The following is a 14,521-nucleotide window of genomic DNA, read 5'->3' on the forward strand; positions in this document are numbered from 1 at the left end:
GGACTTTATTTACATCAGTTATGAAGAAATACAAACAGTATGTCACTCTATGGTAAATCTGTGTGGAGTAGACAGTTCTCAAAAACTGAGTGACTGTGCAAGAAGGAGAAGAGTGAGGAAAGACACCATGACACCCAGACATCCCAGAAGAAGTTATAGGCTTCTCTGGCTGTGACTGGAGAAATTGTGCATATAGAGCAATTTTTGCATTTTGTATCCCCAGTTATACAGCTTCATGATAAAGTGGTATAGAGGAGGATTTTCTTAAAAAGAAGACCTGAAAGTTCAGCTACAATTTGCCAGAAGGTACATCTGAGATGCAAGCCTAGATTTGATGTTTTGGTGAAAGAAAATCCTCCTAGGATGACTTCATGAAGCCCCTGGAAGAGGACAGCCTTGTAGTGCTTGATAACATCTGGTTGAATCCCATCACAACCTGTGGCCTTGTCTTGGGCTGTACTGTCTGTAGCCTTGCTGAGCTCCTTAATGGTGGGATCCATATTAAGCTCATTCATGGTTGCTCAGCATGCCATTGAATGTAGGGCTGCCGATCCCACAGGACTCTCACTAGAGGAGATGTCAGAGAAATGTTCCACCCATCTCTCCATTGGTTTCCTTTTATCAACGATTTCTTCCCCTGTGGATGTGTTGGGCCAAGAGCCTTCTTAAGGCCCTCATACATTCTTCTGATGTGTCCTGTGTCTGAAGCTGTCAGAATGTTCTTCACTGAGCTTTATCCAGTACTCATTCTCACAGTGGCAAGATGTTTGCTATACCTTGCTTCTTGCTGTCCTTAGGATCTGAAGATTCCTTTCACTCAAAGGTATCTAAGTAATATTCACGCCAAGTTTGATCCATCTAGGCTTGCTGGTTGTTGTGATATACAAAAAAAGTGTTTTTCAGAACATGTTTTCATTGACTGTGACCTTTGACCAAGCCACTCCAAAATCTAATCATCTCTAGAGATCTATCCAAGTAATCCAATCGAGTCTGAAGATGGAGCCATTTTTGAGTTATCTTGTCCAAAGACACACACACACACACACACACACACACACACACACACACACACACACACACACACACACACACACACACACACACACACACACACACACACACACACACACACACACACCAGTGAAAACAATGCCCTGCTCGCTGCCTTGCCAAGGTACAGGGTAAATGTATTCAAAAATAAATGCATCTTAACCAATTTTGCAAAGGCAGAATTTTTAATATACTGGCCAACAAGAAAAAAACGCTTTCATATCAGAAAGTGTTTTCTTTAGATACGTCAGAGGATAGATAGATGAAATCAGTGAATCATCGTTATGAAATTAACAATCATTAAGAAGTTCAAAAAGCAGGGTACTCAATGGTAAATCTGTCACCTCTCCAAAACTGAGTGATTATGCAAGAAGGAGGTTAGTGAGGGAAGCCACCAAAACACCAGTTCCAACTCTGAAGGTGTTAGGGGCTTCTGTTAGTGTGTAAATGAGATCTGTCAATTACTAGTTATACTGCTTCATAGTGGAGTGGTGCAAAGAAAGAATTGCTTACAAAAAACAAAACAAAACAACAAGTAAAACATCTGTTTTACAGAAGGAACATGGATGGAGTGGATTCTGTTGTCTTTTTAATGCAAGCAAGAAAAAAATACAGTTCTGACAACAAAAATCAACTTTTTAATGCTAAAAAAATTGTGACTCCATTTCAAGTCAAAAACTTGCTTTGTTTTGTAAGTCATAAAGGTCTGTTTTTACCTCTAAAGGTTTTGCTTTTCAAAGTCTTTTGTGAGAGAAGTTTTTCCTTTAAGTTGAACTGGATGGATTGATGACAGTCGTCTCCGTAACACGGGCTGGTACAGACTGGTGACTCCAGACTGCTAGAACAACAGCCTCTGAGAATTTATAGATGAAATAATTAATTAACTGCTTAGAAAAGTAATTGATAGATGAATAATATGCTTATTATACATTAAAAAGCCTTTAACAGTAGGTGACTGCAGCACTGAGAAAACCATGGTTGAACATGAGACTCATGTCCAGAGTCTTGAGCTTTATCTGGAAATTAACGGAAAACTGACAAGTTTAAATGTTACTCATATCGCTCTGATATTGTCAACATTTAAAAAAAAGAAGCTGCTTTTGCTCAACATCGTGTAGTCGCTGGAAAGATAACCTTAAGGTCATAAGATCTATCTCCAGAAGAGACAACATCAATAATGTGTTGGGAAACACTGTTTCTTCCTCATTCACTGTAAGTCAGGAACACAGTTTTCTGCATAAAGATAAGAACAAAAGGCCCTTTCAAGTCCTTTGCCATCAAAAAGTACGAGGCGTATCATGTACAAACAGCCTCCTCAGCAGAGCAGGTTTCGCACAAGAAAGTAACGGATATCTCCTCGCTTGAGTGACACGGTGATAAGTTGAGGAAGAGTTATAGAGGACCCAGTCACTCTCTCCAGTATTTACTCCCTGTTTTAATTATAAGGCTCATAAAGCTTCTGGGGGAGGGGGGTGCCCAGTGACCTTCGGCTCCTCAGGTGAAAAAGAGGGGCCGGCCAACATGATGAAGAGAGGTGAATGTATTAGTGCATAGATGGATAAATGGATGAATGAATGAATGAGCCACTATGATCTACCAAAATAAATATCGAGCAGAGGAACATAAGATCCATGCCGCAGGTAGAGACAGGACACTGGAGGTACTGTTATCTCGACTCGAACGCAGTATTTATGCAAAACTACAAAGCTTGTGCATGACATACTGAAGATGCAGAACAGTGCATAGCTCTATGAGGAGTATTGGGTAAGCCAGACTTTCCTTCTCGGAGAGTAAAGTATATATAATCTTATTATATATAATAAAGACAACACTTCACCAGATCAATTGACCAATCAATCAATCAACTTTTATTTGTATAGCCCTTTACACAGCCCAAACGGCGACCAAAATGCTTTCCAGTGAAACTACGATCAGACAACACAAGGACAATATTCAATGACAAAATAAAATCAGCAATAATAAATAAGTGTGTACATGAAGCCAGAATAAAATGTCATAGCACTACTAAATGTTAAAAGCCATTTTAAAAAGAAAAGTCTTTCGTTTAGCTTTTAAAAGACCCAGATCAGTGATGATGCACAGATCAGGGGGAAGCTTGTTCCAAAGGTCTGGGCCCATTGACTGAGAAATGTTTCAGGTTTGATCTGGGAACCTCCAACAGACAGAGTATGAATGATCTCAGAACCCTGCCTTTGTCACATAACACCAATAACTCACTCAAATATGGTGGTGCAAGACCTTTAAGCACTTTAAAAACAACTATTAAGATATTAAAATCAATTTGACAGCAGATGGAAAACCTTTGCAGAGAGTAGAGGATAGGGTTAAGGTGCTCACATCTGGGGGTGTTAGTTAAAAGACGACCTGCAGCATTTTGCACGAACTGCTGGTCATTAATCGTGGACTGAGAAATGTCAGTATAAATTGCATTACAGTAGTCCAGTCTTGAGCTGATGAAAGCACGAATAGCTTTTTCAAGTTCTGAATGGCTAAGAGGTTTGAGTTTAGGTGCAGTTGAAAAAAGCTAGATCTGACTACTAGGTCAATTTGTCTGTCAAATTTAAAAACACTGTCAAATGGTACCTCAAGATTCTTAACAGTAGTTTTAAAATCAGAGGGCACTGCACAAAAAAACGGACATTTTCCTTATCCCCAAACACAATGCATTCAGTTTTTTCTTCATTTAACTTTTTATTGGTCCTACAGGTAAATAAATTTGAACATCATCTGCATAACAATGGAAAGATCGCTTACACGTAGCAACAACTGACCCAAGCAGTAGCATATAGAGCGAAAACAATGTAGGGCCAAGAATCAAATCTCGTGGTGCCCCACAAGAGAGGGAAGCACCAGAGGAAAACATATCACCAACCATGACAGAAAAACTGGTCAGTCAGGTAAGAAGCAGGGGCAATTTCTCTAAGACTGCAAGGGAAGCTCAGCTTCCCCTAAAGTGTCAAAAAAAATGGTCAAATTGTACAGTTTGTTGCCATTTCTTTGACTACAAATGTGTTAGAACACGTTCATCTTGAAGATGTGTTTGTTCAGAATCAGCTACTTATCACAAATTGATTGACTCTATTTTGTTAACTTCTCCCAAATCTTTTTTGTCATATGGTCTGTGGTCAATCCATTATCCTGTAGAAGCTGAGCGTCCGCTCACTTCAGTGGAACTGCCTGGAAAGGTTTTTTCATTGCCACGAAACGCGACAGTCATTGGATAAAGCCACAATTTTGTCCCGCCCCCCAGACGCTGAGGGTCTCTGGGGGTGAATGGAGCTGTGAGAGGGCCTGGACGCTGGAGTTCTGCACAATGATTGGATGTTCAGTCAAAAGGCTGAATCCCATTTTTGCATTTTTAATTTTATGCCAAAGTGTTTTGTGTGCACTATAAATCAGTCTGTTTTAAAGTTGCACAGACAAGCACACTGGATTAGACATTATGTGAGAAGATCTAAGTGAGTTACTCGCTGCTTCGGTCTTCAGTAAGTTGTCGCACATTAATTAACGTCCCGGTTCGCAACACATCAAAGTATTCATAATTATAAGTCTATCTGGGCATATGTGGTAATAATTAATGATTGCTGATGTATTTTATTCATAAAAATTAGTGACAGAGAAACCAAAGCGTTTTGAACCACTGAAGCAATGGTTCAGTGTTTTGAACCTTTTGATACAATTAGATATGGTGATATCTGCTGGCCAGTCTTTTAAAATAACATTTGCCTGGAACAATAAAGCACAAGATGTCATCAAACAGGGAGGCTCTGTTATGTATGTTTCATAATAAAGGTTCTATATGCTTCTTGAAATTGTTGATATTTTTGTTTAAAAACAATAATATACTTGTATAAGTAAGTTCCTTCGGCTGCTCCCTTGTTTACAGTGGTTGGCACAGTTCCGCTAATCCACTAATTGTCAAAGCTAATGTTTTCATTATTGGATTAGCTTTTTAGATAACTTTGAAAAGCATCATCGGACCCATTACCTTCTGATGAATTTTGGTCCGATAATTTTTAGATCGCTAATATGTTTTTTTGCAAGCAAAGTGAATCCAGCATTAACAGCTAAAAACCTTTGTTAAGTCTAATATCAAAGATGTCAGCACTTATCTGTTTAATGTTTTGTAAGCAAAAAAAAAACCAAAACACTCTATCCTTTGTAAACAGAGGAGAATCAGTTAAAAAACCAAAACACTCTATCCTTTGTAAACAGAGGAGAATCAGTTAAAAAAAAAACACTCTATCCTTTGTAAACAGAGGAGAATCAGTTAAAAAAAAACACTCTATCCTTTGTAAACAGAGGAGAATCAGTTAAAAAAAAACACTCTATCCTTTGTAAACAGAGGAGAATCAGTTAAAAAAAACACTCTATCCTTTGTAAACAGAGGAGAATCAGTTAAAAAACCAAAACACTCTATCCTTTGTAAACAGAGGAGAATCAGTTAAAAAAAAACACTCTATCCTTTGTAAACAGAGGAGAATCAGTTAAAAAACCAAAACACTCTATCCTTTGTAAACAGAGGAGAATCAGTTAAAAAAAAACACTCTATCCTTTGTAAACAGAGGAGAATCAGTTAAAAAAAAAAAACACTCTATCCTTTGTAAACAGAGGAGAATCAGTTAAAAAACCAAAACACTCTATCCTTTGTAAACAGAGGAGAATCAGTTAAAAAAAAACACTCTATCCTTTGTAAACAGAGGAGAATCAGTTAAAAAAAAAAAACACTCTATCCTTTGTAAACAGAGGAGAATCAGTTAAAAAACCAAAACACTCTATCCTTTGTAAACAGAGGAGAATCAGTTAAAAAAAACACTCTATCCTTTGTAAACAGAGGAGAATCAGTTAAAAAACCAAAACACTCTATCGTTTGTAAACAGAGGAGAATCAGTTAAAAAAAAAAACACTCTATCCTTTGTAAACAGAGGAGAATCAGTTAAAAAAAAAAAACACTCTATCCTTTGTAAACAGAGGAGAATCAGTTAAAAAAAAAACACTCTATCCTTTGTAAACAGAGGAGAATCAGTTAAAAAAAAAAAACACTCTATCCTTTGTAAACAGAGGAGAATCAGTTAAAAAAAAAAAAACACTCTATCCTTTGTAAACAGAGGAGAATCAGTTAAAAAAAAAACACTCTATCCTTTGTAAACAGAGGAGAATCAGTTAAAAAAAAAAAACACTCTATCCTTTGTAAACAGAGGAGAATCAGTTAAAAAACCAAAACACCCTATCCTTTGTAAACAGAGGAGAATCAGTTAAAAAACCAAAACACTCTATCCTTTGTAAACAGAGGAGAATCAGTTAAAAAACCAAAACACTCTATCCTTTGTAAACAGAGGAGAATCAGTTAAAAAACCAAAACACTCTATCCTTTGTAAACAGAGGAGAATCAGTTAAAAAAAAAAACACTCTATCCTTTGTAAACAGAGGAGAATCAGTTAAAAAACCAAAACACTCTATCCTTTGTAAACAGAGGAGAATCAGTTAAAAAAAAAAACACTCTATCCTTTGTAAACAGAGGAGAATCAGTTAAAAAACCAAAACACTCTATCCTTTGTAAACAGAGGAGAATCAGTTAAAAAAAAAACACTCTATCCTTTGTAAACAGAGGAGAATCAGTTAAAAAACCAAAACACTCTATCCTTTGTAAACAGAGGAGAATCAGTTAAAAAAAAAAAACACTCTATCCTTGTAAACAGAGGAGAATCAGTTAAAAAAACAAAACACTCTATCCTTTGTAAACAGAGGAGAATCAGTTAAAAAAAAAAAAAACACTCTATCCCCTGCAGTTAGAAAAAAGCTGATCACAAGATAATTCTTCATGACACCATACCAACTCACTGGCAATATCACCCGAGTCATCCAGAGGCATACAGCTTTAACTTATGGTTAAAATTTTAACAAAACTAATGTTGGACATGTTATTTAAATTAACATCACTTCTAAAGTTTTATAAAGTGAAAATATCAGCTATATGTTTTAGTTTTAAAGTACTGCACTAATTTTGAAGGCGTTAGTGTGGACATGCTGTGCGCAGGTGGTGCATTATGGGTAATCCAGTACAGTCACGACAGGAGAAATCCATTTGAGACGCTTTGCTCAGGCTCCACACGGTCAGCAGCATTAAACTCTTTTTATATAGTGCCTAAAACTCTCATGAATATATTCTCTGGGTTTATAGACATTGTTACTTGCTATTGTGTTTGTTTTAAATGTCAGAAGAAGCTCAGGTTGCTTATCCAATATTTTCCTGTTTGCTCTACAGTCTCTACTGCCATCTACTGGCCAGTAGTGTTCATGGCAGTATTCACCCTAAGGAGATATCCCATAAATTCTAATTCTTTGCGCGCCTGATAGTTGTTACAGCCTCTTGCTGCAGCTAAAGAAAAAATACACATTTTGGTTGTATAATGTTCATTTACAATTGTCGTCATGGATTCTGTTATTTAAATCGCAGAACTCTCTGGTGCCAAAAAAAAAAAAAAAAAAAAAAACTGCATGCAAAGGATTAAGGGTAAGGGTCTGAGTGTCTGGGCGCCAGTAGATGGCAGTGTTCTATGCATTTTGACCCCAGTTACATCAGATGGTTGTCAAATCACAACTTATGGCTTTAACAAATTGCTTTTTTTTTTTTTTACATATAATTAAAATGGCATATTTTACAAAAGCACATTTAAATACCAACAGACGTCACGTCACATTAACGTGTTGGTTTTTACATAGAATGAATGAGTCAACCAATCAGTGTTAGTGGAGGCTCATTTTCCCATAATCCCTTTGGCATCTGTCTGTGTTAAAACTTCAGAATTAGTGCATTATTTAAAATGAAAAGATATGTGTTATATTTTAACTTTGTACAAATGACAGAACTGACAATAATGGAGTTATTATATCGGTATTAATTTTATTTAGAAACCAAACCATCAGCCAGCACTGCGTTATTTTCCAAGACCTCCGCCTCACGGCGATGCTGTTACTGAGTAGAGAGTTGAGCTTTGTTGCTGGAAGCTATGTTGTAAACAGGAGTTTCCAGCAGTGGTTAGGGTGCACAAAGACAGAAGTGCTGACTCATTGTTTAGGTCTGTGATCACCTTTGATACTAACACAGAAGCAATTGTGGTGTTAAAAACCAAAATCAGCTTGTTAGTAGTTGCAAGTGTACTGGAGACAATACTGAAAGTTATCGGTTAGCTGTAGCTTCCAATAAATTTTTGGGTGGTTTATTGGTTTAGCTTTATAAAAGATAACTTTTCAGTTAGCTGATTAGCTGTTATTGAAGCTAACGTTTTGGTTAGCTGTGCCCACCACTGCTTGTTTTCACCTGGGGTCACCACAGCAGATCCAAGGTGGACCTGCATGTTGATTCTGGCACAGGTTTTAAACTGGATGCCTTTCCTGACGCAACTCCACATTACATAGACAAATGTAGCAGGGGTGGGGTTTGAACTGGGATCCTTCCACACTGAAGCCAAGTGCACTAACCACTTGGTAATTGTGCCATTATAAAATACTGTATGTAATAGAGATATAAATTCTGAAATGCTTGTGCAACTAGGGACTGTTTGAATTTACATATAAATAAATTGACAAATTTTATGATGTAAGCCGACAAAAAGCTTCCCCTCTTTGACAGACCATCAGCTGCCGCTGGTAAGAAGAGAACCGTTAGTGCGGCACTGCACTGAAGTGGTTCTCTTATCTGGTCTGTGTTGCCTATGTAATGTGGATTTTTTAGCTAAAGCAGACTTCTTCCTGTATGCTCTCTCCCTCAACCAGGGTGGCACAATGTGGGCCCACAATTGACCTGCCTTCTGTTTGTTGTGGCCCACCATGGAAGTTGACAAATTCTCAGCAAATTAATAAATTGTTGTTAAGCAGTTGAAACAGCAAAGTAGGTGGATCTGCGGGATAGAATTTAACCTACCAATATACAGTTACAATTCACACTTCCTCTGTATGTCCTTGGACAAAATGCTTCATCCCAGTTTATCCAGCTGTAAATGAGTTCTGGGCTTGCCTTGGGAAAGCATCCCTTAAGAGACTGGTGTCTCGGAGTGTCAGGTGTCTGGTCATTATATTTTAGTTATTAATCTCGTCTAGTCATACTTTGGTTCTGATTATCTTGCTCCTGTGAATAATACTTTTGTCAGTGGTTTTATTTTCTGTTTCAGTTATTTCCTGTTTATCTTACTTTAGTCATGTGTCTAGTTTCAGTCCTACCTTTGTATATGCATTAGTTTTATTTTCTGTTTGCTTTTCTTTTGTCTTATGTTGAATTATCTGTTTATTGTTACACAGTTCCATTCTGGTTTGGGCTTAGTCTTTATTTTCTTGTTTAGCTCTTTTAAGTTCTTACATTTGTTTCATGGTTTAATTCTTTGTTCCTTCATGTTGGGTTTTCTTTATTTTATTTCTTGTTTATTGGGACTTGGGTTTTGTTCATCTTTTGTGTTGGTGTTTTATTTTGATCACTGTGGTTAGGTTCACCATCTTGTCAGGTCCTGTTTACTTTGCATTTGTCTTACTGTACTATCTTGCACCAGCTTCTCTCACCTTCATTGTAATTCTGTCTGTTCTGTCTTCCTGCACTCTCTTGCCTCTTGTCTCACCTCTGTCTCATCTGACCACGCCCTTCCAGAACCTTCCCTGACACCTGTGCCTTGTTTCCCTAATTATTGCACCTGTTATTTAAGCTCTGCACTTTCTCCACTCCCTGCCAGTTCGCTGTGATTACTTGTCCACATTCCAGCCTTTCTTTTATGCTCTGTATTTGCCTTGTCGGTTTTTGACCGTGCTTTGTATTTTTTGACCTTGCTCCTGCCTCAGCTGATGTATTGTGTCTCCTGGTATTTTGAAACTGTGCTTGTTGTTGACTACATCTCTGCCTGACCCCTGCCTGTACCGCCGCTTCCCAGACTGCCTTTCTGTGTACCGAACCCCTGCCTTATTTCTAAGATAAAACCTTTAACTTATACCTCAGTATTTTGAGTCTGCATTTGTGTTCAACCGCATTCTGTGCCATGCCTACCCAGCTCACGACAAGGAGATGTCCAGCAGACTTACTTCTTCAGATTAAGCAGTCATGTATTTATTATTATTTTGAAAATTTATCGGGCATCTTTTCCAGATGCCCCCTGGATGCCTCACTGGAGAGGTGTTCCAGGCACGTCCCACTGGGAGGAGGCCCCGGGGAAGACCCAGGACACGCTGGAGGGACTACATCTCTCGGCTGGCTTGGGAACGCCTTGGGGTTCCTCCGGAGGAGCTGGGGGAGGTGTGTGTGGATCGAGAGGTCTGGGCGGCTTTGCTTGAGCTGCTGCCCCTGCGACCCGACTCCGGATAAAGTGGAAGAAAATGGATGGATGGATGAAAATTTATCTCATTTTTGAAAGTTAATTGACTCTAAAATACAATGCATTTAATTATAATGTAATCGTATGTATGACAATGATACATCAACATTTATTTTTGGTCATCGGCACCTCATCCACATTAATTTGTGACCCATCAATGAAATAATTTGAGTATATCTGCTCTCAATATGTGTGTTATTGTGAGCTTGTCACATTCTTTCATTTCTAAAGCCTAGGTCTACTTGAAAATTTGGATTATTTCATGGACACTGAGAGAAAGTTTGTCCATTTTGTTTTTATGTTTTATGTTCAAGATCCCTGAGATGGAATATAAACTGATACAACCCCTGGCAAAAATTATGGAATCACTGGCCTCGGAGGATGTTCATTCAGTTGTTTAATTTTGTAGAAAAAAAGCAGATCACAGACATGACACAAAACTAAAGTCATTTCAAATGGCAACTTTCTGGCTTTAAGAAACACTATAAGAAATCAAGAAAAAAAGATTGTGGCAGTCAGTAACGGTTACTTTTTTAGACCAAGCAGAGGAAAAAAATATGGAATCACTCAATTCTGAGGAAAAAATTATGGAATCACCCTGTAAATTTTCATCCCCAAAACTAACACCTGCATCATATCAGATCTGCTCGTTAGTCTGCATCTAAAAAGGAGTGATCACACCTTGGAGAGCTGTTGCACCAAGTGGACTGACATGAATCATGGCTCCAACACGAGAGATGTCAATTGAAACAAAGGAGAGGATTATCAAACTCTTAAAAGAGAGTAAATCATCACGCAATGTTGCAAAAGATGTTGGTTGTTCACAGTCAGCTGTGTCTAAACTCTGGACCAAATACAAACAACATGGGAAGGTTGTTAAAGGCAAACATACTGGTAGACCAAGGAAGACGTCAAAGCGTCAAGACAGAAAACTTAAAGCAATATGTCTCAAAAATCGAAAAATGTACAACAAAACAAATGAGGAACGAATGGGAGGAAACTGGAGTCAACGTCTGTGACCGAACTGTAAGAAACCGCCTAAAGGAAATGGGATTTACATACAGAAAAGCTAAACGAAAGGCATCATTAGCACCTAAACAGAAAAAAACAAGGTTACAATGGGCTAAGGAAAAGCAATTGTGGACTGTGGATGACTGGATGAAAGTCATATTCAGTGATGAATCTCGAATCTTCATTGGGCAAGGTGATGATGCTGGAACTTTTGTTTGGTGCCTTTCCAATGAGATTTATAAAGATGACTGCCTGAAGAGAACATGTAAATTTCCACAGTCATTGATGATATGGGGCTGCATGTCAGGTAAAGGCACTGGGGAGATGGCTGTCATTACATCATCAATAAATGCACAAGTTTATGTTGATATTTTGGACAATTGAAAGGATGTTTGGGGATGATGAAATCATTTTTCAAGATGATAATGCATCTTGCCATAGAGCAAAAACTGCAAAAACATTCCTTGCAAAAAGACACATAGGGTCAATGTTATGGCATAGGGTCAATGTCAATGAGCAGATCTGATTTGATGCAGGTGTTAATTTGGGGGATGAAAATTTACAGGGTGATTCCATAATTTTTTCCTCAGAATTGAGTGATTCCATATTTTTTTCCTCTGCTTGGTCTAAAAAAGTAACCGTTACTGACTGCCACAATCTTTTTTTCTTGATTTCTTATAGTGTTTCTTAAAGCCAGAAAGTTGCCATTTGAAATGACTTTAGTTTTGTGTCATGTCCAGTGATGCCGGTAACGCGTTACTTAGTAACGCGTTACTCTAATCTGACCACTTTTTTTAGTAACGAGTAATCTAACGCATTAATCTTTCCAAATCAGTAATCAGATTAAAGTTACTTCTTCATGTCACTGTGCGTTACTATTATTTTTCATTGTGGGTCGATAGCAGCATTAAACTTGGTCTGTGGGCAGGGGGTCGGGGTTCGACTGAACTGCCCACTTTAAGTGAGTGTGAGCTTTTCATCCGCGGTTTTTTGCAGCTGCTCGACTCGTCGTCACCTCTTAAAGCACGGTGATCAGCACACCTGCACTGAGCTTTACAAAGACATTTTTATACTTTTTTCCTCCTTTATTTAGAGCTGAGCCGCTCTGTATCTGCACGTTAAAACAGCTGATCCTCCGCGACGCGTCAACAACTAACACTATTTTCCACTCAAATGCACCTAAACTCTCTTTCTGAGGACCACATGATGTGAAAACACAATAAAACTTTCTTACCTGTAAATCTGGTCACGTTTTCTGCATAAATAAATGTTATCCATTCTTTGTGCTCAAACGCCAAAGCAGGGGCGAATCCAGATGGAATGGGGGCGTGGGGCAAGGATGTGCCCCCCTCACAACACCCCTAGATTAAAGGTCCAGTTTTGAAGCCTTTTTTACTACAACTACTAATACTACTTAAAATAATATTAATTTCGACAAGTAAAATATTTAGAGAGAATTTAAATGTTAGAAAAATGCTAGAATGAATTTAATAGTTACATTTATAAACAATGTAGGTTCGAAATTGCAAGTTTTACTGTTACAGTGCTGTCAACAATTAAATATGAGGTCAAGAAATAGGTCTTTATTTTACTTTTTATAAAACAAGTATTTATTTTCATTGAAGTCAAGAAAGGGTGACTATAAAGTAAGTTTTGGCAAAACAGGTATCATTGTCATGTTGAGGTGGCAGAGGGTTGTTGTCGGCAGCTGGGAAAAGTAACTAAAAAAGTAACTAGTAATCTAACTTAGTTACTTTTACAATTGAGTAATCAGTAAAGTAACTAAGTTACTTTTTCAAGGAGTAATCAGTAATCAGTAATTGGATTACTTTTTCAAAGTAACTGTGGCAACACTGGTCATGTCTGTGATCTGCTTTTTTTCTACAAAATTAAACAACTGAATGAACATCCTCTGAGGCCGGTGATTCCATAATTTTTGCCAGGGGTTGTAGAAAAGGAAAGGAAAAAAATTCTTGAAACCAGATCCAAATGATGCATGAGTGAAACCACAGAGTTGTCCTGTTATATGTTAGATTGGCAAATCAGTGGCTCAGTTGTTTTCATTTATAGTGTGTACAAAATTACATATGCCTGATTACATCATCCTAAACTCAAGGGCAAAGATGACATCATAGTTTTTTTTATCATTTAAATATATATATATATATATATATATATATATATATATATATATATATATATATATATATATCATGTACAAACCCAAATAAAAAAGGAACAACATGAAAAATGCAAATAAATAAATAAAAACGCAATGTTCCTAACATTCACTTTGACTTCTTTTCCATTTCAGACAGTATGAACCCAACATATTTCATGTTTTGCATAGTCAACGTCACTTCATGTCTTAATACTGCATTAAGACATGAAATGAAACTGACTTCACAAAACATGGGTTCACACTGTCTGCAATGACACAGAAGTCACAGTAAATGTAATAATGTGTTGGAGGTTGTTCCTGCATTTTCAATGTATTTTTTTTTTCTTCTGATTTGGGGTTGTATGTATTTTTCTGTTAAAGCAATTGTGAGGCTAAAACAATAAACAAACTTGGTAATAGGTTTTAATTAAAGCACAAACGGGCCTAATCGGCACTTTCCACCACCCAGGCAAACTGCTGTTTCAGCCCGATTTAATTAGCGGTTTACTGGAGTGATGCAACAGCTTCATTATGCATGTCAAAGGTCAATGTGGCTGGTAGGAGTGTCAGCTTTGCAGAGAGACAGCATGTTAACTGTGCTGCAGGCACATAATTTAACAATCTTTGTGTTTGAAACACAAACAAGAGCAAATTCAATATGTGTTTGTGTGTATTACGGCATGCCATGCGTGTGTCATACTGATGGTTCTGTCTCTGTGGAAAGCATGATACATAACCCCTTCTTTGACCCTCGATACCCCCGTGAAGATGTTGCTTCTGTCGTTTATTTCTTTGGTAAAACATGGGGTGGCTGGTTCTGGCAGACAGATCGCTGCATGTGATACCTGTGTTAAATCCCTCCGCTTTTTATGGTAAACACGTTCACTCTGCCGGCTTCTTCACAGGCAGATCAGGTAAATCACAG

General features: G+C 37.7%; 1 protein-coding gene across 1 annotated transcript in view; it reads right to left on the reverse strand.

Moving 5' to 3' along the window:
• The window catches only part of crtac1b (cartilage acidic protein 1b), a 78,338-nt gene that overhangs the window by 12,762 nt on the left and 51,055 nt on the right, over window positions 1-14,521 (reverse strand). The window lies entirely within an intron of this gene.

This window comes from Thalassophryne amazonica, chromosome 13 (assembly GCF_902500255.1).
Source record: "Thalassophryne amazonica chromosome 13, fThaAma1.1, whole genome shotgun sequence".
NCBI classification, from domain to species: domain Eukaryota; kingdom Metazoa; phylum Chordata; class Actinopteri; order Batrachoidiformes; family Batrachoididae; genus Thalassophryne; species Thalassophryne amazonica.